Genomic DNA, 25,594 nt, shown 5'->3' on the forward strand with positions numbered 1-25,594 from the left:
TTGAACTCCCCCAGCTCCGGTGTATCGAAGGAAAGCAGCATCCCCACGTCCTCTTCAAATGCCCCCATCGCAGCACTAACAATCAGTGCAGGCAACACATAATGCAGACCCTCCTTCCACCGATCAGAATTGGAAGTGTCAGTCACATACTGCAGATGAAGCTCTGGCTAGGATTCACAGACCTCAGCGACAACCTTCCTCAGTAGGCGAGATGATCGGATCCCTGCTCTTTCTCCCAGCTCCTCCAACGATCTGCTCCTTCTCCGCATCAGATGGCCCAGCTTGGTACACCCCACGCCTAACAGGCTTGAACGTAGGCTAGCTGAACCCAGAACACGGGACTGGATGGCAGTGTTGTGAAAAAGAGGCTCTTCAAAAAGCCACATCCCTGGTGGCGTGCAGGCCTTACGGGACTTGACAAAGACTCTCCAAGCCTGCATAACAGACTCATAAAATGGAGTCAGGACAGTCAAATCACCCCCCTCCAGTTTTAAGAGGAAAAGATGCCTGTCTAAGCCCAAACAACCCACTCTCCTCATCAATATGTAGGCTGTTTCAACCCAGCTAGAACAGTCTCTGTACAACAATTTCTGGGCTGCTTGGTGCCGGAAAGCCGTGATCCTAGAGGAAATGTCCACCAGGCCTTGCCCACCCTCGTGCAGTGGCAGGTACAGGGCTGTAGCTTTGATCCAGAGTTGTCCAGACCAGAAGAAATTGACAAGGGTCCTCTGAAGCTCTTGTATCAGACCCTTTGGTGGCTGTAAAATCATTAGTCTGTGCCACAGGGTAGAAGCAGCAAGATTATTAGCTACCAGGACCCTTCCCCTATAAGACAGCTGGGGCAACACCCATTTCCACCTTGACAGTCTAGCACACACTTTCTCTGCTACACCCTCCCAGTTCTTTTTCTGAAAGACATCGGAGCCTAGAAAAACCCCCAAAGTCTTCATCCCATCTCTGCCCCACTGAAGCCCCCCTGGTAACCTTGGAGTGGACCCCATCTGAAGCTGACCTGCCCACAGCGCTTCACTCTTTCCCCAATTGACTCTAGCTGAGGAGGCCCCCTCATACACCTTTAAAGTGTTTGAGAGAACCTTAACATCCTCACCCCCTGTAATAAAAACTATCACGTCATCTGCATACGCAGACAGTGCTATTGTGGGACCCTTCATTACACCTGGCACAGAGAAACCAGTAAGCTTCGCTCTTAAAAAAACAAAGCATTGGTTCAATCGCCAGACTATATAACTGCCCTGAAATTGGGCATCCCTGCCTGATGCCCCTTTGGACAGGGATGGGGCAACTTAAACCACCACCCACCTTCACCATACACGAGGCTCCAGCATACAGTAAATTCATCCAAGACAGAAAAACATCCCCAAACCCAAAGGCTTTCATTGTTTTAAACAAGTACTGATGGTCCACATGATCAAAAGCCTTCTCCTGATCCAACGAAAGTAAACCCACATTTACATCAGACAGTTTACAAATGTCTAAAACATCTCTTATCATAAACAAGTTGTCAACAATAGAGCGATCAGGTACACAGTAGGACTGGTCCTTGTGGATCAACACTCCCAAATACTCTTTCAACCTATTTGAGAGACATTTAGAAACTATTTTGTATTCTGCGCACAGCAAAGCAACAGGTCTCCAATTTTTTACTAGAGCCAAATCCCCCTTTTTCGGCAACAGTGAAAGCACCGCACGTTGACAGGATACAGGAAGAGAACCCTCATGAAAAGATTCACACAGCACTTCATAAAAATCCTCCCCAATAGACCCCCAAAAGTGCTTATAAAACTCAGATGGTAAACCATCGATGCCAGGGGCTCGGCCTGTTGAGTGCTGCATCACTGCTGTGGACAGCTCCTGCAGTGTAATGTCAGCGTCCAATGCGACTCTCTGCTCAGGTCCCAATTGAGGAAGACCGTGTAACAACTGTTCAGTACACAGAGAGTCACAATCCTCCGCCTTATAAAGGGACGAGTAGAAATCCACGGCATGTTGATGCATTTCAATATCATTCGTGGTCACCTTCCCATCAGGGAGACGAAGGCAGACCATCTGTTTTCTTTGAAATGTCGACTGTCCCAGGTTTTTTAAAAAGCACTAGGAGCAACCATATCCTAGAGGGAAGCAAAACGAGACCTAATCAAGGCACCCTTCACTCTTTCATGCAGAAACGACCTCAGTTCATGTCTCTTGTCCTGTAAATTCATGACTAGTCCAGCGTTGTTCTGAGTGAGCAACTTCAATTCAATATACTTGATGTCCTGTTCAAGGGCCTTGATAGTCTCTTTAACTTCATTTTGAGACAGAGCAGTATACTGTTGACAAAATACTCATATTTGGGCCTTCCCAACCTCCCACCATTGTCTCAAGGACTCAAAATTCCCCTTTATAACCCTCCATTTTTCCCAAAACAACAAAAACCTGTCACAAAACATGACATCATGTAACAATTTAACATTAAAATACCAGTAAGAGGATGACCTTCGTGGACAGGACAAGTGAATATCAACAGTAACAATATGATGATCAGAGAAACCCACAGGAGTAATGTCACACCTTCCAACCCTACTACAGTATTGTTCAGATACATACAACCTGTCTAACCTTGCTGCACTGACACGACCTTCATTAATTTTTAGCCATGTGTACTGCCTAACTTTTGCATTTCATAACTCTGCACACATCAGAAAGCTCAAACTCAGTTAATAGGCCAGACAGGCAAGTGGCTGACCGCAGGTGAGGTTCTTCAGCGGTGCGATCAACAGTAAAATCCACTGTACAGTTCCAGTCACCCCCTAAAACCATACACCCCTCTTGGTCACACTGTCTTAAGGTTTCCTTCATTTGATCAAAAACCGCAATACGCTCTGTACCCTCATTAGGAGCACAAACATTTAAAAAAAAAAATTTTTTAAATCCCATAACATCCACCTTGACCAATAAAACCCGACCCTTGACAATCTCTGTTGTAGATACCACAGTCACCTCTAATCCTGAGGAAAACAAGATTGCCACCCCAGCACTGAAATTAGTACCATGACTGAGTACATGCTGCCCCTCCCACCACATACCCCAGTCAACCTCATTTTCCTCATCACTATGTGTCTCCTGAGGAAACCTACATTAAGCCTTTTCTGTTTTATGACTTCTAATACCCAAGCCTTCTTATTCCTGTCCCTTCCCCCATTAATATTAAGAGAACCCACCCTTAGTACTTCCATATAGAAAAGAGAAAAGAAAAGCAGAAGAAACCACAGAGAAACCAAAGAGAAAAAAGACACCCTATGAAGCATGATCATCATTGTTTTAATCTTCTCTTATGAACCTGACTACGTTTCCCACCACCTTTTGCTGCTGCAACAGCAGTAATACATTTCCTCAAGCGAAACCGCTTCTTCTCACTCAGCTGGTCTAACCCCACCATCTTCTGTAACATCACAGCTGACCTCACAAACTTATCAACATCAAAATAATCTGCCAATTTGACAGATTTCCCAAAAGTCTGATCCAGAAAATCATTTACCTCCTCTAGATCATAAACTGAGTCATCACCAGTTGCTATCATATCTGAAGAGATCTCCATATTATTCTCCTGATCCTCAGCTGAGACCACAGACAACTGACTCCCCTCTACCACATCCCTTTCAACACTCCCCACTTGCACCTCATCACTCGTACCAAGCATCTCCTCCACTACCTGGGAGACTAGCCCCACCTGAACATCACTACTCATAGTGGGAATCTCCTCCACTAACTGGGAGCCTAGCTCCACATTAACCCCAGCACTCGTAGTGGGCATCTCCTCCACTACCTGGGAGCTTAGCTCCACATGAACCCCAGCACTCGTAGTGGGCATCTCCTCCACTACCTGGGAGCCTAGCTCCACATGAAAACCCTCCTGTACCTCATTACTCGTAGTGGGCATCTCCTCCACTACCTGGGAGCCTAGCTCCACATGAAAACCCTCCTGTACCTCATTACTCGTAGTGGGCATCTCCTCCACTACCTGGGAGCCTAGCTCCACATGAAAACCCTCCTGTATCTCATTACTCGTAGTGGGCATCTCCTCCACTACCTGGGAGCCTTCCCCATGCTCCACATGAAAACCCTCCACTGTACCTCATTACCCCAGCACTCGTAGGGGCATCTCCTCCACTACCTGGGAGCCTAACTCCACATGAAAACCCTCCTGTACCTCATTACTCGTAGTGGGCATCTCCTCCACTACCTGGGAGCCTAGCTCCACATGAAAACCCATCCTCCACTACCTCATTAACCCCAGCACTCGTAGTGGGCATCTCCTCCACTACCTGGGAGCCTAGCTCCACATGAAAACCCTCCTGTACCTCATTACTCGTAGTGGGCATCTCCTCCACTACCTGGGAGCTTAGCTCCACATGAACCCCAGCACTCATAGTGGGCATCTCCTCCACTCCCTGGGAGCCTAGCTCCACATGAACCACCTCCTTTACCCCAGCACTCAAACTGAGCACCTGCTCACCAGTCTGAGGAACTGGCTCTTCAGATACATCCTTACCTTCTACAACAATACTTTTCTGTAACATAACATTTCCTTCTAATACAAGTTGCAACCCCGTGCCCTCAACACGGATAACTTGTTCCTCAGCAACAGGTGCTTGTGGCTGTTCTACCGCTGTCGGCTCACCTCTCCCTACATCAGCGGGCCCAGGCGTTACGATGACCACCTGTGCCCCTCCCTCTGCCTTCTCCCTTTTCGGGCATGCATGTCGCTTGTGACCAACATCCCCACACTCAAAACACAGTTGACTACCCGTACTAGCATAAGCCATATATATTCTATTGTCATACTTGATTTTAAACGATAACTCTAAAGTCTGCTCCGGTGAGTCAAAAAACATAAAGACCTGCCGCCGAAATGACATTACCTGTTTCAACGCCGGGTGTTTGCAACCCAACGGGACAACCTTAATTGAACTGGCGAACTTCCCAAAGCGCAATAACTCGCGCTCCAATAGCTCATTTGGAATAAACGGTGATACATTTGAAATCATCACCCTTGTTGACGGAGAGAAAAGCGGCGTAACTTGAATAAACATTCCATTAAGAAGTACGCCATGCTCAACCATACGATCAACCAGACACTCTTCTTTAAGAAATACCACCACAGCTTTATTCATCCGGGATGCATAAGCAATATTCTCATAGCCTACCTTCTCTCCTACGGCGACCAGAAACTCCTCCACCGTGACAGTAGCTTCAGTAACACACCTAAAGCCGTGCCGAAGTGACAGAGACGGCATCCCCAATCGGGCTGCCATCCCCGCCAAAATCAGGGTAATTTTGATACAAAAAACAAAATACTTAATTCTACCACAACAAAAATAATAACCTTAATCATGCACAGAAGAAAACCAAATAAATACCACCAAGAAATAGCAAACCGAAAGAAAGTTGTGAATATCAAACTCTCCACAACACACGCACTCCTTCACTCAAACAATTCCCAGCATGCACCAATCACTCCCAGCATACAGAGAGAGAGAGAGAGAGAGAGAGAGCGAGCAGCAGGAGCAGGAGAGAGAGAGAGAGCAAGCAGGAGAGAGAGAGAGAGAGCGAGCAAGCAGGAGAGAGAGAGAGAGAGAGCGAGCGAGCAGGAGAGAGAGAGCGAGCAGGAGAGAGAGAGAGAGAGAGAGCGAGCAGGAGAGAGCAGGAGAGAGAGAGAGAGCGAGAGAGAGCAAGCAGGAGAGAGAGCGAGCAGGAGAGAGAGCGAGCAGGAGAGAGAGCGAGCAGGAGAGAGAGAGAGCAGGAGAGAGAGAGAGCAGGAGAGAGAGAGCAGGAGCAAGAGAGAGAGCAGGAGCAGAGAGAGAGAGCGAGCAAGCAGGAGAGAGAGAGAGAGAAAGAGAGAGAGAGAGAGCAGCAGAGAGAGAGAGTGAGCGAGCAGCAGGAGAGAGAGAGAGAGCAAGCAGGAGAGAGAACGAGACAGAGCAAGCGGAGAAAGAGAGAGAGAGAGAGAGCAAGAGCAGGAGAGAGAGAGCAAGAGAGAGAGAGCAGGAGAGAGAGCAGGAGAGAGAGAACGAGAGAGAGAGGAGAGAGAGAACGAGCAAGCAGGAGAGAGAGAGAAAGAGAGAGAGAACGAGAGCGAGCAAGCAGGAGAGAGAGAGAGAGAACGAGAGCAATGAGGAGAGAGAGAGAGAGAGAAGGAGAGAACGAGAGCGAGAAGCAGGAGAGAGAGAGAGAGAGAGAGAGAGAGAACGAGAGAGAACAGGAGAGCGAGAAAGAGAGAGCAAGCAAGAGAGAGAGAGCGAGAGAGCGAGCAAGAGAGAGAGCAAGAGAGAGAGAGAGCGAGAGAGCAAGAGGAGAGAGAGAGAGAGAGAGAGAGAGAGAGAGAGAGAGAGAGAGAACGAGCGAGCAAGCAGGAGAGAGAGAGAGAGAAAGAGAGAGAGAGAGAGAGAGAGAGAGAGAGAGAGAGAGAGAGAGAACAAGCGAGGCAGGAGAGAACGAGAGCGAGCAAGCAGGAGAGAGAGAGAGATAGAGAACGAAGCGAGCAAGCAGGAGAGAGAGAGAGATAAGAACAGCAAGCAGGAGAGAGAACGAGAGCGAGCAAGCAGGAGAGAGAGAGAGAGAGAGAGAACGAGAGCGAGCAAGCAGGAGAGAGAGAGAGAGAGAACGAGAGCGAGCAAGCAGGAGAGAGAGAGAGATAGAGAACGAGAGAGCAGGAGAGAGAGAGAGAGAGAACGAGAGCGAACAAGCAAGAGAGAGAGATAGAGAACAGGAGAAGCAGAGAGAGAGAGAGAGAGAGAACGAGAGCGAGCAAGCAGGAGAGAGAGAGAGAGAACGAGAGCGAGCAAGCAGGAGAGAGAGAGAGAGAACGAGAGCGAGCAAGCAGGAGAGAGAGAGAACGAGAGCGAGCAAGCAGGAGAGAGAGAGAGAACGAGAGCATGCAAGTAGGAGAGAGAGAGAGAACGAGAGCAGGCAAGTAGGAGAGAGAGAGAACGAGAGCAGGCAAGTAGGAGAGAGAGAGCAAGCGAGAGCAAAAGACAGACAGAATGACAAGGAAATAGACCGGCAGGTTAATGTGTTACACACCAGTTGCCTAATTCCTTCAGAAAGTATTCCTTACCCCTCGACTTATTCCACATTTTGTTGTGTAACAGCCTGAATTCAACAGGGATTAAATAAAATAAAAGTCCTTCACCAATCTACAAACAATACCCCGTAATGACAAAGTGAAAACGTGTTTGTCATTTACTGAAAATGAAATACACAAATATCTAACTGACATAAGTATTCACACACAGTCAATACATGTTAGAGCCACCTTTGGAAGCGATTATAGTGGTGAGTCTTTCTGGGTAAATCTCGAAGAGATTTGCACACCTGTATTGTACAGTCGTTTCCACAAAGTTTGCTGCTTCAGTGTCTTTAGATATTTTTGTCAGATGTTACTATGGAATACTGAAGTATAATTACAAGCATTTCATAAGTGTCAAAGGCGTTTATTGACAATTACATTAAGTTGATGCAAGAGTCAATATTTGCAGTGTTGACGCTTCTTTTTCAAGACATCTGCAATCCGCCCTGGCATGCTGCCAATTAACTTCTGGGACACATGGGACTGATGACTGATGGCAGCCCATTCTTGCAAAATCAACGCATGGAGTTTGTCAGAATTTGTTGGTTTTTGTTTGTCCACCCGCCTCTTGAGGATTGACCACAAGTACTCAATGGGATTAAGGTCTGGGGAGTTTCCTGGCCATGGACCCAAAATATCGCTGTTTTGTTCCCGGAGCCACTTAGTTATCACTTTTGCCTTACAGCAAGGTGCTCAATCCATGCCTTTTCAGCATTGTTCGTCACCAAAATGTTCCTGGATGGTTGGGAGAAGTTGCTCTCGGAGGATGTGTTGGTACCATTCTTTATTCATGGCTATGTTCTTAGGCAAAATGATGAGTGAGCCCACTCCCTTGGCTGAGAAGCAACCCCACACATGAATGGTCTCAGGATGCTTTACTGTTGGCATGACACAGGACTGATGGTAGCGCTCACCTCGTCTCCTCCGGACAAGCTTTTTTCCGGATGCGGAAAGGCGATTCATCAGAGAAAGTGACTTTACCCCAGTCCTCAGCAGTCCAAATCCCTGTACCTTTTGCAGAATATCAGTCTGTCCCTGATGTTTTTCCTGGAGAGAAGTGGCTTCTTTGCTGCCCTTCTTGACACCAGAACATCCTCCAAAAGTCTTTGCCTCACTGTGCGTGCAGATGCACTCACACCTGCCTGCTGCCATTCCATGCCCCAAACATATTGTTTGTATTCAGGAAAAACATATTCGTAGACACATTTTTAGCAGTTTTACTTTAGTGTCTTATTCCAAACAGGATGCATGTTTAGGAATATGTGTTATTCTGTACATGCTTCCTTCTTTCCACTCTGTCATTTAGGTTAGTACCAATAGGTGACCTTTTTGTGGTTGAATCTGTGTTTGAAATTCACTGCTCAACTGAGGGACCTTACAGATAATTGTATGTGTGTGGTACAGAGATGATGTAGTCATTCCAAAATAATGCTAAACACCATTATGGCACACAGAGTCCATGTAGCTTATTATGTGACTTAAGTACATTTTTACTCCTGAACTTATTTAGGCTTGCCATAACAAAAGGGGTTGAATACTTATTGACTGAATACATTTTAGCTTTTCATTTTTTAAATGAATTTGTAAAACTGTCCCCCCAGAAAAATTCCACTTTGACATTATGGCGAATTGTGTGTAGGCTAGTGACAACATCTAAATGTAATCAATTTTAAAATTCAGACTAAAACAACAAAATGTGGAAAAAGTCAAGGGGTGTGAATACTTTCTGAAGGCACTGTAGTAGCTTGTCAGGGCACTAGGCCTGTCCCCGACAAAAATACATCTCTATCAACAGAGTTGCCTGTTCTTTTGACCAATCGGTAGGTCGACATTTTCAAACGTATATTTTTCCATATATAGATACATCCTATCAACTATATCCAGTGAGCTTGTCTGATGCTTTAAACGCACTGTTTGATGAAATAATTAAGACACACAAATGAGTCCGACCTTAATTGATTTTAATTGTGCCAAACGGGCACAGACTTGCTATGCTGTGTTTTTTTTTTAAATGACATCGAATAACTAGCACCCATTAGCTCACTCTCCTCCCTGCCGCAGCGACCACCACAGAACATTAATAGTGTTTATCACGCTGTCCGTGTTGGTGAAGCTGGAACATAATTAGGTTACAAATAAACTTGAAATGGGGGACTGTTTACTTTTTGCTCAAGAGGTAAAGGGGAAGTCAGAAGAGTGGAATAAATTTGACTCGTTGCGGAAAATGCTGGAGATCCAGAAAAATAAGGTAAGGAGCAAGCGCTGTGTGAATATTGTGTGTGCCAAACAGGTGCTGTTAGATTACAACATCATTTCTCTGCCTGTTTGGAACTTTGTAAACAACACTAAATAAATGATAAGCGTACCAGAGTCTGTAGTAACGTGCTTGTTATTGTACTTATTCTTTTAAAAGCCTTTATTGCTGCAAAGACTAAAACCAGTCGCATTCATTCTTGAATGCAATTTCCAAAATGGAACGGTTTATTTATTTATTTTTTATTTACTCTAATTATTCAAGGGTCGCTTTGTTATGTTATTTTAAAACTAAAATGCTTGATTGCATTGCAATTCATGAATGACTCGTATGCTGTGTGATGACATGAACAAATTAATGATTGATTGATACAGTACAGCAGCTTATAAGTATTTAAATAAAGGTCCGAAGTAAATTACGGTATTAAGACTAAATGCTCTTAGGCCTACAGCTCGATTGTGGTTATACAAGGCTGCTATTGTAAACCTACTAATGATAATGACATTACTTATTCTAATAATGATGATCATAACAATAGTCAAAATAACAATAAGGAGATCAAGAAAAATGGGGTTATTATAATTTTTTGGGACAATTTGGAACACTAAATCAATTATAAATAATAGAAGAGAGGCTGTTCTTATTACAGCATAGCCAAAATTAAAAACAGACACATTTTCTAAATTGTTTATCCGACAAACAATTTGTGGTTGGTGCTCACAGAGGATTGTTACTCACAGAATGAGTCGGCTATTAAACAAACACTTAAACAGGATTTGTCTTATTTCTGTTGATACAGTGCATTCGGACAGAATTCAGACTAGTAATATGACATTTCTGGCCGATACTGATATCTTATATTTTCCTTGCCAAAAAAATGATTCCGATATTTACATTTTTATGGCCTTTTAAGCGTTCTAGTACAGTTAAATAGTTAACACACATGGACGCAGCGGTCTAAGGCACTGCATCTCAGTGCAAGAGGCGTCACTACAGTCCCTGGTTCGAATCCAGGCTGTATCACATCCAGCCGTTATTGGGAGTCCCATTGGGCGGTGGATAATTGGCCCTGCGTCATCCGGGGTAGGCTGTCATTGTAAATAAGAATTTGTTCTTAACTGACTTGCCTAGTTAAATAAAGGTTACAGACACACACAACATTTATTTTGTTGGCATTTATATATGTCCCCATTACCAGGAAAACATCATCAAAACCTATTTCTTTCACTTACTTGCTGTGCTATTTTGTTGTTCATTTGTTCAGTCGTTTCATTCTCAATCAAGATTTCTATGGAACGCTGTTTCGGTCTTTACATGTCAAAAAAAGAATGAGCAGTAGATAACACTATATGACGTGTCGAATAAGCTTGTTGACCAATCAGGACCTGAATGACTGTGCGTCACATAATAATTTAACACATTCATAATTTTTTTTACGTAGTTATTACACATTGATTACACTATCACTTGTATTTTATGTTACAACGATTCATCGATATGTATGCTATGATGCTGGTAAAGTTGTCTCGTGCACCTACAATGCTAGTCATTAAAAAAAGCTAGTTAGCTCATGGATGCAAACAATGTTCTTCCCTAAAAACATTGCAAAAGGACATCTGTTTCAGCTAGCTAACTATACAGCTAGGTGTCATCTAAAATAACCCTAATTTATGAGGGAGTTTTTTATCTATGTGAAGCTAGCCACAAAAAGGATTATCCACAATAGTGGACATTGCGGTTAGCGATCAAAATAAACATATGGCATAATTCTACTATTTGTATTCATTTGCGTCACTGTCAATGACAGACTTTTATTTTGAAGGCAAACTGCAAATTCCACTATTGTGCCTAATCCTTAATGTGGCTAGCTTCACAACACATAAACCGGTCCGGTTGAGCCTCACAAGCCAGATGAACTAGCTGGCTGCTTATAACGTTAGCTTTGGGCAACAGGGTTAAGTAACGTAAACTCACCCCATTCCGTACAAATGTGCGCAACCGCAACATTCAAATGAAACTACAAAGAAATCTAATGAGACTGTAGCGACTGTGTTGACTTCAAAATCGGGGGTGTGAACAAGGTTTCTATTCAAGTGTTGATCAACATGGTAATGGCTCTATAGTATTGGAGAAAAGTTGAAAAAAACTGACCCTCCATTACATTGTGACGTGTCATGTCGTAACGTACAGCACGCATAAAGCAACTGTCTTACAATCTCTCTCCACCAGGTGTAGCACTTCTCTCATCCTTTAAAAACAAGAAATGGACAGTGACGGGGATAAAGGGGGGGTACCTAATCATTTTTTTGCATCATCATTGCATGCGATCATCATTCTCAAAGCCGCTGTTGACTTCTAAGATCACTTTAGCACCGCCCTAAAAACCCGATTCAAATTCGACACAAACCTTCAAATAGGTATGTAACGACACATTATATAAACTCTTTATAGTGTTTTACTTAAGGTGATAAGTTGGACAGATCGAGTGAAGAAAAGCAATTTTCCCACACAACATCTCTCCTTCTCACTATCACGCATTAGTTTCGCTTCCCCACCCGCCATTTTTAAAAAGACCCGACGGGGCTCATTGCCTGCTTGAATTATGCAGAAACGGGCAGCGTTTAGGTCATGTAATTGATTCTGTTGGAAAGAGGAGAAATTGTGCTTTACAATGGTATTGACATTACAGTTGATCTGGAAGTATTACATTTTTGGGGCGCTAAAGTAAGGGCAATTGTACGGACCACAAGTTTACATGAGAGGCTACAAAGAAAATAATAGCAGCGACTGTGTTGACTTCAAAATCTGGGGTGTGAACTACGTTTCTATTCAAGCGTTGATCGACATGGTAATGGCTCTACAGTATTGGAGAAAAGGTGAAAAAAACGGACCCTCCGTTACATCGAGACGTGCCATGTCGTAACGTACAGCATGAATAAAGCAACTTTCTGTCTTACAATCTCTCTCCACCAGGTGTAGCACTTCTCTCGTCGTTTAAAAACAAGAAATGGACAGTGACTGTGTAAGGGGGGATACCTAGTCATTTTTTGCGTCATCACTGCAAGCGATTATGATTCTCAAAGCCGCTGTTTACTTCTGAAGATCACTTTAGCACCGCCCCAAAAAAACAGATTTAAATTCGAAACAAACCATCAAATAAGGATGTAATGATACATTATATAAACTCTTTATAGTGTTTTATTTTTTAAAGATGTTTTCCCATACATCTCCTCTCCATCTCACTACCACGCATTAGTTTCACTTCCCCACCCACCATTTTTTTAAAGACCCGACAGAGCTCATTGCCTTGTTGAATTATGCAGAAACGGGCAGCGTGGAAGTCTCGGCATGAATTCTGTTGGAAAGGGGAAAAATTGTGCTTTACAATGGTATTGACATTACAGTTGACCTGGAAGTATTACGTTTTTTTGGGTGCTAAAATAAGGTCAATTGTACGGACCAAGGCGATGTACAAAAGTGAGTGAGTTTACGTTACAAGGATTCCTAAATCATTGCTAAGAATAATGAAAATGACTGCAGTTTCTACTGGTCATTGTTTTCAGGCTGGTTGTATTGGTGCTAGCTAGGTACAAAGCTAAAGCTAGCTACCCCAGAAGTTGCGGTTGAACAAATGATCCTTTATTACCAACGCGATATTGTAAACACATCGTTTGTGGCCTGTGTTTGCTTGTTTGCAGACTTTTTTGTACATCAATGACGGTGCTACTGTATTTTTTTTGACACACAAAGAACCAAACGGCGTTCAATAGTATGTAAGTCTTGAAGCTAATAGCAGTGACGATATTACAGTGTAACTCCAGTAGAGCAACATCTGAAAAATAGCGCACTTGGTAGTGTGTACCGGTGCTCGTCCAGTCGGCGAAAGTCAACATCACCCACGACAGAAAACAGTTTATTGTCAAGGACAGTGAATTCCATTTTGCCTTTGAGTTGTCTCGCTGAAATGTTCTTACTCTTTCAAATGACTTGTTGACTGCTCGATCCACACAGCAGACATTGTGGGCTAGGTTATGAATGCTGTGTTCCACGTGTAGTGCAACATTTTATGTGGCGTCATTACGCCATGTACCTACGTTATATAGGTATGCATGTCAGCTTTGACATCGGCGTTAAACTAGACATCGGTCGATACCGATGTTGGCATTTTTAACTAATATCGTCCGATTCCGATATGTTCACCGAAATATCGTGCATCCCTAATTCAGACCCCTTCACTTTTTCCACGTTTTGTTACATTACAGCCTTATTCTAAAATGTATTAAATTACATTTCCCCCTCATCAATCTACACACAATCCTCCATAATGACAAAGCAAAAACTGTTTTTTAGAAATATTTGATCATAAAAAAAACAGAACTACCTTATTTACATAAGTGTTCAGACCCTTTGCTATTATGAGACTCGAAGTTGAGCCCAGGTGCATTTCCATTGATCATCCTTGAGATGTTTCTACAACTTGATTGGAGTCCACCTGTGATAAATTCAATTGATTGGACATGATTTGGAAAGGCTCACACCTGTCTATATAAGGTCCCACAGTTGACAGTGCATGTCAGAGCAGAAAAACAAGCCTTGAGGTCAAAGGAATTGTGTCGAGGCACAGATCTGGGGAAGGGTACCAACAAAATGATGCAGTATTGAAGGTCCCCAAGAACACAGTGTCCTCCATCATTCTTAAATGGAAGAAGTTTGGAAGTACCAAGTCTCTTAATAGAGCTGGACACCCGGCCAAACTGAGCAATCGGGGGACAAGGGCCTTGGTCAGGGACTTGACCAAGTGCCCCCCTTTGGACTCCTGTTGTTGAAACTGCTATTTCCTGCAAAAATACTCTATTATGGTGTGGTGCCTGGACAATGATTACATAGTGGCGCAGCCAGTCCACAAGATGGTGCAGCGCCCCTCTTACATTCTTTACCACAAAGACAGTTTGATGTCACACATCAGAGAAGGTTGACTTGAATGGGAATATCTGCTGTTTTAATCCTCCATAGGAAACCTATTGAAATATAGATCATAGAATAGACATGATCATTTAAGTTGATAATCGATGGTAGGTGGACCGAAGGCCATCTTTGTGGTAGTAATTAGAAGTTAAAATTTCAATCCAATAAAAATTTAATTGTGTACCAGCTAAATTGTAGTGGTCTGAAGCAGGCGTTTTTTTATTTCAATTATTTTGATTAATGGTGAACTCACCTGTTATGGGATTAATTATAAATAGTAACTGCTATTAACTAATTCAAATTGTAGTTTCTGTCAGCCGAGAGTTATAAAATGATGACCACTTGTGTTACGTCAATCTTTCCTCAGTTAGCGCTCTGACAAATGTAGCCTATGTAACCTAAATTTGAGGTGTCCAAATACCTTATCAAATATGGTAGTAATCTTACTAAGACCAGAAGAGCTGAGGAGGAAAAGGTGATCATTAAGATAACTTCCCTTTCTCAGAGGTCCCCAGCCGACCTCTTGGGGGAGGAGAAGATGGAACTAATTGAGTTACAAAATAAACTGGATAATATATATAGATTAAAAGCAGAAGGAGCCTTTATTAGATCTAGGAAAAAAATGGATTGAGGGAGAACAGAATTCATCCTATTTCTTTAGACTTAAGAAATGTCACTATCCATAAGTTAAACATTAATGGTGTTATTACAGATGACCAAAAATTAATCGCTAAATACTGTAGCAATTTTGACAGAAAATTGTATAGCTCTACATACTGTCAGGAATCCAGATATGTTTTTTAACTCACTGAATAATGTTCACTCTATCAGTGATATAGAATCTAAACAGTGTGATGAACCCATCAAAGTTGAAGAGATTATAGAGTCTATCAAACATCTAAAGAACAATAAATCACCAGGTGTTGATGGAATTACATCAGAATTTTACAAATTATTTTCTGAACAAGTAGCTCCCTTCCTATTTGAAGTCTTTTTTAGAGAGCATTAAAAACAGTGTTGCCCCTTCTACAATGGGTTGGGGGTTAATAATACTGATGCCTAAAAAAGAAGTGCTGCTCATCGATAACTGGCGTCCAATTTGTCTTCTTAATAATGACTATAAGATATTAGCCTTGCTACTTGCAAAAATAATTAACGAGGTCCTAGATGCAATCATTGATGAAAGACAGTCTGGCTTCATGAGGAACAGACATATTTCTAACAATGTCAGACTAGTATTAGACGTACTTGACTACTCAGACCTAATAACTGACAATAGCTTCATATTATTTTTAGATTTTTATAAAGCATTTGACACAGTAGAGCATCAGTTTCTCTTCCACTCCCTTGAGACTAGGCTTTGGGGATATTTTCTGTAAGGCTATTAAGACTCTATGCAACAGCTCTATCAAATTGAAATATGGCACCTCACCTAGATTTGAGTTAAAGAGAGGAATTAGGCAAGGTTGTTCTATCTCTCCGTACCAGTTTTTACAACAAACTTCTTGCAAATTCTTTAAATAATAGTCCTGTACAAGGTATTTCCATAGCTGGTAAAGAAATGATTATAAGCCAGCTGGCTGATGATACTACACTTTTTCTGAAAGATGCTCACCAAATTCCCATATCGATCAATGTGATACAATCCTTTTCCAAAGCGTCTGGGCTTATCTTAACATTAATAAATGTGAATTCATAGCTGTCAAAGATTGTGTGACACATCCAGTAAAATAACTTACATATTTAGGCATAACCATTACAAAGGATCAGAAGTCTAGAGGCTTACTAAATTTTAACCCTCTTATTAAAAATTCCCAGAAGAGTCTAAATCAATGGCTACAGAGGGATTTATCTTTAAAAGGTAGAGTCCTAATAACCAAGGCTGAAGGTATCTCTAGACTAACATATGGCGCTCTATCTTTATATCTTGACCGTAAAATAAGCAAGGAGATAGACCAGATGCTTTTCAACTTTCTGTGGAAAAACCGTACCCCTTACATTAGGAAAACTGTTGTAATGAAAGCTTATGAGAATGGTGGACTGAATTTTCTGGACTTTACTACTATAAATAATACTTTTAAGATCAATTGGATAACACAATTCCTAAGAAGACCCACTTCTATCTGGAATTGTATTCCTCATCATGTCTTCTCTACTTTTGGTGGCCTTAACTTCATGTTGTTTTGCAATTATAATATTGACAAAATTCCAGTGAAACTTTCTGCCTTTCATCAGCAGGTTCTCTTGTCATGGTCCTTAATTTATAAACACAATTTTTCTCCACACAGATATTATATATGGAATAATCGGGATATATTGTATAAAAATACTTCTTTGTTTTTAGAATATTGGTTCCAAAATAATATCCTATTGGTGAGCCAACTGGTAAATGCAGAGGGTCTTTTACTCAGTTATAAGGAATTCTTATCACTTTACAAGTTCTCTAAGATTTTGCAATTGTTTTAGATGCCATTCCCTCAGGTGTTGCTCTGTTATTCAGGAACATGTCAAGACCTGACCCTCAGAGCCTACCTTCTGTTGACCCTGTTGACTCATCAGTAGGAAAGATTTGTTTCTCTTTTGGTCCATTCAACAACAGAGCGATACGATCCTTGTTTCAGCAGGATGTTATATCTATACCTTATGTCATGCCTTATTGGAATGGATTTATTGATAATATCTGTTGGAAAAAAGTTTGGATGTTGCCACACACATACCTACTTGTTAAAGGAAATTGTTTTTAAAATTATTTATAAATATTATCCTGCCAACCACTATATGAAGAAGTTTAAGAAAAACATCAACTGAAATTGCTCCTTTTGTAATGACCACCCAGAAACAGTGTAGCATCTTTTTGGCATTGTATTCATGTAAGAAAACTGTGGCAAGACATCAGTAGATTTATAATTGAACACATTTATGAAGATTTGACACTATTGTGGAGAGATGTATTGCTTGGAGTCTTTACATACGATATAAATAAGCTGAAACATTTATGTAATTCATTTCATTATTATTTTGGCCAAATTTCATATGCACAAATGTAAATTGACAAAACAGAAAACCACATTTTCGTACCCTACAAAAAGAAATTGAACTGTATTTTAAGACGATTAAATGCTCTACTAACAAAAAAGCTGTTAGAATTGTAAGTATATGCATGTCCCTTAAGGTCCTTGTGTAATGTAATGTGATATTGTTCCCCCTAGCTCGATTTTCCATTGTTTGTAATCTATGTATGCTTGTGTTCCCTCATGTGCTTTATGTATTGATTTGTTGTTAATAAAAAGAAATTGAAAAAAACTAAACAAATGTGGTCTACATTGTCTGGTTTGTAAGATTGTGTTATGCTGTAGCTACTTCTGTGAATGTCTGAACATTGCATCCAAAAATAATATTGTGGCTGTTGAACAAGTTGAGGAGACTAAAGTACTTAGTGTTAAACTGTCGTGGTCAAAACATATAGATTCAATGGTTGTAAAGTTGGGGAGAGGCCTGTCTGTAATAAAGAGATGCTCTGCTTTTTTGACACCACACTCAACAAAGCAAGTCCTGCAGGCTCTAGTTTTATCTTATCTTGATTATAGTTTAGTCATATGGTCAAGTACTGCAAAGAAAGACCTAGTTAAGCTGCAGCTGGCCCAGAACAGAGCGGGCTGATATTAATACTGCACATGCCAGTCTCTCTTGGCTAAGAGTTGAGGCAAGACTGACAGCGTCACTTCTTTTTTTCTAAGAAACATGAATGTGTTGGAAATTCTAAATTGTGTGCATAGTCAACTTACAAACAGCACGGACACACGGACACTTACTTATGTGCCACCATGGGGGTTTTTTTCACAACGAAACGCAAAATATTATTTCAGAGCCATGAGTGCATGGAACTCCCATCTTATATAGCGCAAGTGAACAGCAAAACTTGTTTGTTTTTTAACTAATAAAGCAACACCTGACGGCACAAGCCCTCTCCCCAATGTGACCTACTTGTTGTGTGTATGTAGGGATGTATGGATGTTTAACTGATAAATGCACACACACTACATGTTAATGTTTTTAAATTGGAAATTATTTGATCTTTAATATATTTTTCACTATGTTTCGGATACCAGTAAGACGAGCTGTCGCCATTGGCGTCCGCTAATTGGGATCCTAATAAATAAAATATAAAATGTGAGGGCTGGGCTGGGCGATATAATATTTTTGCAATATCACGGTATGTTTTTTTTTTAATTGCACGGTATGACAATATTTTTAGTTTTCTAAATTTCCTTTATGAGTACTGAATAATCATAGGGTGGCAACACATACAGTTGAAGTCTGAAGTTTACATACACTTAGGTTGGAGTCACAAAAACTCATTTTTCAACCACTCCACAAATTTCTTGTTAACAAACTAGTTTTGGCAAGTTGGTTAGGACATCTACTTTGTGCATGACACAAGTCAATTTTTCCAACAATTGTTTACAGACATAATTTCACTTAATATTCACTGTATCACAATTCCAGTGGGTCTGAAGTTTACATACACTAAGTTCACTGTGCCTTTAAACAGCTTGGAAAATTCCAGAAAATTATGTCATGGCTTTAGAAGCTTCTGATAGGCTAATTGACAATTCAATCAATTGGAGGTGCACCTATTGTCGTGTCTTTACTATCATTAAATTGAAGACTTAATTTTATCAAAGATTCTCTGTAGTTAGTATTACGCGATTAGACTGATTAATCATGAAACCGTAATTAACTAGGAAGTCGGGGCACCAAGGAAAATATTCAGATTACAAAGATATAATTTCCCAATATAACCTTTCAGATCTTTTCATATCTGATCAATAGTCTTCTGATTAATTAATTATTTATTTTACCTCACGTTAGTCTCATTCCAAACATCGTAAATTATTGGTTATCTGCACGAACCAATCTTCACTATGAGTCATCCATACATCAATTGTCTTAAATCATTTATTACTAAGTAATTCACAGAAATGCATAAATAAATATGGTTATAAGAAATGATAAGGGAATGTGCCCTAGTGGGCTAAACCGGCATCGCATCCTTTGCACGCTCACTCATTCGGGAAAAATTGCAATCAATATATATATATTTATGCTCAGTGTGTCGTCTTGATCGCTGGTGAAAAGTTTGTTTCTTTTGTAGAATTGTCCGTCTCTCTCTTGATTGTGGTTATAGTGGATTGTTCAGAGTGACATTCCTTCATTCATTATAGAATGGATGTTTTTGGCGGTTGTCGTTCTTCGCGTTCAATGATACCAAATTCCTAGCTGCAGACTAGTAATTAATATCAAAGACTTGTTCTTATTATGTCGGTATCGATAGTCTAAGAGTTTAACCACGTAGTTTGGTTAAAAGATTCAGCAATGGTCTACAACCTTCGTCCTCTCCTAATGGAGAAAAACATGATAATTTCTCAAAGTTAGGTTTTATTCGGAATTGCAGAAAAGGGGCTGTCCCAGGATGCCTGACCCTAACTGGGCTCAGGGGGTGGTCCTCTGATTTTGTTAAACTCAAAAGGGAATTGGATTTTCCTTCATTAAACAGTTCAAAAATCACATTGTAAAATTGTGTAAACAGTATCATACTCACTCATTCATCTTATACAACAATTAGATGTAAACCTCATATCTGAGGCTATTAAAGAGCGTTATGGTAATGGGTCTCCCATGAGCTTCCCAAAAATGTAACAAATGGACCAGTTCGTAGCTGGATTCTTCACCGATCTTTTATACATTGTCCGGAACATGAAATTTGTTCGGACCTCAAGTTCTGTGAGGTGGAAGAAATTCCTTTGTTCTCTATGCCAATTCACTCCGCCTCTTAAACTGTGTGGCCATGTGACAGGGTCTTCTCATCAGGAATTTACGACCTCTCTGTGACCACAGCAGCCTAGTTGAAGGAGGCAGGGAGAGGGGGATGGGGCTTGCTATACCCATAGAGGGCAACGTCATGACACTGTGGATCCATTTCAAACTTCAAACTCAGTGCCTCTTTGCTTGACATCATGAGGAAATCAAAAGAAATCAGCCAAGATCTCAGAAAACAAATTGTAGACCTCCACAAGTCTGGTTCATCCTTGGGAGTAATTTCCTAACGGCTGATGTTACCACATTCATCTGTACAAACAATAGTATGCAAGAATAAACACCATGGGACCAAGCAGCTGTCATACCGCTCAGGAAGGAGACGCATTCTGTCTCCTAGAGATTAATGTAATTTGGTACGAAAAGTGCAAATCAATCCCAGAACAACAGCAAAGGACCTTGTGAAGATGCTGGAGGAAACGGGTGCAAAAGTATCTACATCCACAGTAAAACGAGTCCTATTTTGACACAACCTGAAAGGCCACTCAGCAAGGAAGAAGCCACTACTCCAAAACCACCATAAAAAAGCCAGACTACGGTTTGCAACTGCACATGGGGACAAAGATCATACTTTTTGGAGAAATGGCCTCTGGTCTGATGAAACAAAAATAGAACTGTTTGGCCATAATGACCATTGTTATATTTGAAGGAAAAAGGGGGAGGCTTGCAAGCCGTAAAACACCATCCCAACCATGAAGCACAGGGGTGGCAGCATCATGTTGTGGGGGTGTTTTGCTGCAGGAGGGACTGGTGCACTTCACAAAATAGAGGTCATCATTAGGATGGAAAATTTGGTGGTTATATTGAAGCAACATCAGTCAGGAAGTTAAAGCTTGGACACAAATGGGTCTTCCAAATGGACAAAGACCCCAAGCAAACTTTCAAAGTTGTGGAAAAATGGCTTAAGGACAGCAAAGTCAAGGTATTGGAGTGGCCATCACAAAGCCCTGACCTCAATCCTATTGAAAATGTGTGGGCAGAACAGAAAAAAACATGTACGAGCAAGGAGGCCTACAAATCGGACTCAGTTACACCAGCTCTGTCAGGAGGAATGGGCCAAAATTCACCCAACTTATTGTGGGAAGCTTGAGGAAGGCTACCTGAAATGTTTGACCCAAGTTAATCAATTTAAAGACAATGCAACCAAATACTAATTGAGTGTATGTAAACTTCTGACCCACTGGGAATGTGATGAAAGAAATAAAAGCTGAAATAAATAATTCTCTCTACTATGATTCTGACATTTCACATCCTTAAAAATAAAGTGGTGATCCTAAATGACCTAAGACAGGGTATTTTTACTAGGATTAAATGTCAGGAATTGTGAAAAACTGAGTTTAAATGTATTTGGCTAAGGTGTATTTAAACTTCTGACTTCAGCTGTACATTCTAAGAGTCTTTCTCCATTCTGATTTTTTAATACTTTTCAATTCAACTAAAACAAATTTCAGCACTTGTATTATTTCTTCATTTCCTGCACTCAATTGCAGTGGTGGAAAAAGTACCCAATTGTCATACTTGAGTAAAAGTAAAGATATGTTAATAGAAAATTACTCAATTAAAAGTGAAAGTCACACAGTATAATACTAATTGAGTAAAAGTATAAAAGTACATGGTTTAAAATATACTTAAGTATCCAAAGTAAATGTAATTGATAAAATGTACTTAAGTATCAAACAATTTTAATTTCCTTATATTAAGCAAACCAGATGGCACCATTTTCTTGTTTCTTTTGTATTTACAGATAGCCAGGGGCACACTCCAACACTCAGACATAATTTACAGACAAAGCATTTGTGTTTAGTGAGTCCTCCAGATCAGAGGCAGTAGATGACCAGGGATGTTCTCTTGACAAATGCGTGAATTTGACAATTTTCCTGTCCTGCTAAGCATTTAAAATGTAATGAGTACTTTTGGGTGTCAGGGTAAATGAATGGAGTAAAAAGTACAGTATTTTATTTAGGAATGTAGCGTAGTTGTCAAAAATAAAAATAGTGAAGTAAAGTACAGATACCAACAACAACAAAAAATACTACTACTACTTAAGTAAAAAAGTAGTAAAGACAAGCTAACTCTCTCTCCTCTGCTCTCATCCTTCTAGACCTATCGGCTGCCTTCGATACTGTGAACCATCAGATCCTCCTCTCCACCCTCTCCGAGTTGGGCATCTCTGGCGCGGCCCACGCTTGGATTGCGTCCTACCTGACAGGTCGCTCCTACCAGGTGGCGTGGCGAGAACCTGTCTCCTCGCCACGCGCTCTCACCACTGGTGTCCCCCAGGGCTCTGTTCTAGGCCCTCTCCTATTCTCGCTATACACCAAGTCACTTGGCTCTGTCATAACCTCACATGGTCTCTCCTATCATTGCTATGCAGACGACACACAATTAATCTTCTCCTTTCCCCCTTCTGATGACCAGGTGGCGAATCGCATCTCTGCATGTCTGGCAGACATATCAGTGTGGATGACGGATCACCACCTCAAGCTGAACCTCGGCAAGACGGAGCTGCTCTTCCTCCCGGGGAAGGACTGCCCGTTCCATGACCTCGCCATCACGGTTGACAACTCCATTGTGTCCTCCTCCCAGAGCGCTAAGAACCTTGGCGTGATCCTGGACAACACCCTGTCGTTCTCAACTAACATCAAGGCGGTGGCCCGTTCCTGTAGGTTCATGCTCTACAACATCCGCAGAGTACGACCCTGCCTCACACAGGAAGCGGCGCAGGTCCTAATCCAGGCACTTGTCATCTCCCGTCTGGATTACTGCAACTCGCTGTTGGCTGGGCTCCCTGCCTGTGCCATTAAACCCCTACAACTCATCCAGAACGCCGCAGCCCGTCTGGTGTTCAACCTTCCCAAGTTCTCTCACGTCACCCCGCTCCTCCGCTCTCTCCACTGGCTTCCAGTTGAAGCTCGCATCCGCTACAAGACCATGGTGCTTGCCTACGGACCTGTGAGGGGAACGGCACCGCAGTACCTCCAGGCTCTGATCAGGCCCTACACCCAAACAAGGGCACTGCGTTCATCCACCTCTGGACTGCTCGCCTCCCTACCACTGAGGAAGTACAGTTCCCGCTCAGCCCAGTCAAAACTGTTCGCTGCTCTGGCCCCCCAATGGTGGAACAAACTCCCTCACGACGCCAGGACAGCGGAGTCAAGCACCAGCTTCCGGAGACACCTGAAACCCCACCTCTTCAAGGAATACCTAGGATAGGATAAAGTAATCCTTCTCACCCCCCTTAAATGATTTAGATGCACTATTGTATAGTGGCTGTTCCACTGGATGTCAGAAGGTGAATTCACCAATTTGTAAGTCGCTCTGGATAAGAGCGTCTGCTAAATGACTTAAATGTAAATGTAAGTAGTACTTGAAAGTATTTTTACTTAAAGTACTTTACACCACTGCTCAATTGAGAAATTCCACACTGCTACGTAGGGCTGCACGATATGGGCAAATAATCCAGGACTTTTTTTTAACCATATGTTGCAATTGCAATTTGACTTACGAATTACAGCAAAACTGTTGGAATCATGGAAATAGAATGACTATTACAATTCTATAGTTAGAATATAATAGTGGGCACTTTGAAAACAGTCTTGTTTGAGATGCCAACTAATTAAAATTCCTGGAGGAGGAGTTATTGTGACAGGGTAGGAACTAAAGTGTTGATAAGTGTTCCCTAGGGGATCCTATAGGCTTTGGCTACATTACATGTTTTCTCATAGCTACTTCATGTAACTAACATATTCTTGCTTTGCATATTCCTCTTTGATTAAGAATATACTGTTGCATAAACAACATGCTGATTTAGATCTACACCATCACTGGTATTATCAGGCTGTATTAGCTAGCTACGTTTGCTCTTACTCAGTACATTTATTAGCTAGCAATTAGCATCTCACAAGATTTAGGGCAACTTGCTAAGAAAAGACAAACTAGCTGTTTGCTGATGTAAGAAACACAAACTAATAGTGTCATTATAGAACGCTAGTGGATTTATATTATGAAGCAATGTGAAAACAGCATTGTTGTCATCAACATTCTTGCATGTGCTGCATTAACCATGCAGACTGAAAGCAAGTGTTTTGGCTAGGTCTGTGTCATCAAATCATCAAATGTGCTCCTTGAGTGACAGGGGGCGTGGCTAGGTCTGTGTGGAAAGTAGCATGGAGAGAAAGAGATGACTCAAGTAGCGAAGTAAACTATAAAAATTGACATTACACATGGCATATCACATTTAACAAACTAAATATTCAAATACCGGTATAGAAGGTAGAGTAAAAACCCAAACCGGTCCCTGCATCAATACCGAAATATCATAAAACACAGTATACCGCCCAGCCCTAATGTGAGGCCTACAGTCAGTGTCCAGACTTCAGTTAGTCTACTATTCCAACTACTAGGCTACAACACTCAAATAATTCTGCCAAAGAGACATCCCTTTCAAAACACCAAAAAGTGTTTTGAATGAAATTTGGTGATTGTTATTCATTAGGCCTACACAGGTTTTGTAACATGAATTAATGCGTACACTTCTGTCCGCGGGCGACTGTCTCGGCCACTCATCTTTGCCTTGACAAAATGTCAGTGTTATCATTGAACCATGCCGCATTTTGGAACATATTCCACAAGTCTATTCGCTCATTTTTCATCCGACTGACATACAGTAATGATAAATAGCGTAATAGCCTACAGTTTTCTTGGAATATACACCAAGTGTACAAAACATTAAGAACACCTTCCTAGTATTGAGTTCCACCCCTCCCTTTTTCCCTCAGAACAACCTCAATTCAATGGGGCATGGACTCTACAAGGGGTCGAAAGCATTCCACAGGGATGCTGGCCCATGTTGACTCCAATGCTTCCCACAGTTGTGTCAAGTTGGCTGGATGTCCTTTGGGTAGGGGACCAGTCTTGATACACACGAGAATCTGTTGAATGTGAAAGACCTAGCAGTGTTGCAGTTCTTGTCACACTCAAACCAGTGTGCCTGGCACCTACTACCATACCCTGTTCAAACGCACTTAAATCTTTTCTCTTGCCCATTCACCCTCTGATTGGCACACATACACAATCCATGTCTCAATTGTCTCAAGGCTTCTCAAAATCCATCTCCACCCCTTTATCTACACTTATTGAAGTGGATTTGACAAGAGACATCAATAAGGGATCATAGCTTTGACCTTGATTCACCTGGTCAGTTCATGCTATTTTCATGACATATTCATAATGTTTTGTACACGCAGTGTATGTTTTAATTATTGTGATAGGCTCATCTTTTACCGGTATGGTGTACCCCAACTATTTATTTTGCCGGTATGCCTTACCGTCCTGGCTTACTTTCAATCCTGGTCTTGCAGGAATTTCAC

The 25,594-nt window shown here is 41.6% G+C and overlaps 1 protein-coding gene across 2 annotated transcripts in view; it reads right to left on the bottom strand.

Moving 5' to 3' along the window:
• The window catches only part of LOC135541896 (testis-expressed protein 264 homolog), a 124,064-nt gene that overhangs the window by 96,992 nt on the left and 1,478 nt on the right, over positions 1 to 25,594 (bottom strand). The window lies entirely within an intron of this gene.

Source organism: Oncorhynchus masou, chromosome 6 (genome assembly GCF_036934945.1).
Source record: "Oncorhynchus masou masou isolate Uvic2021 chromosome 6, UVic_Omas_1.1, whole genome shotgun sequence".
Lineage (NCBI taxonomy): Eukaryota > Metazoa > Chordata > Actinopteri > Salmoniformes > Salmonidae > Oncorhynchus > Oncorhynchus masou.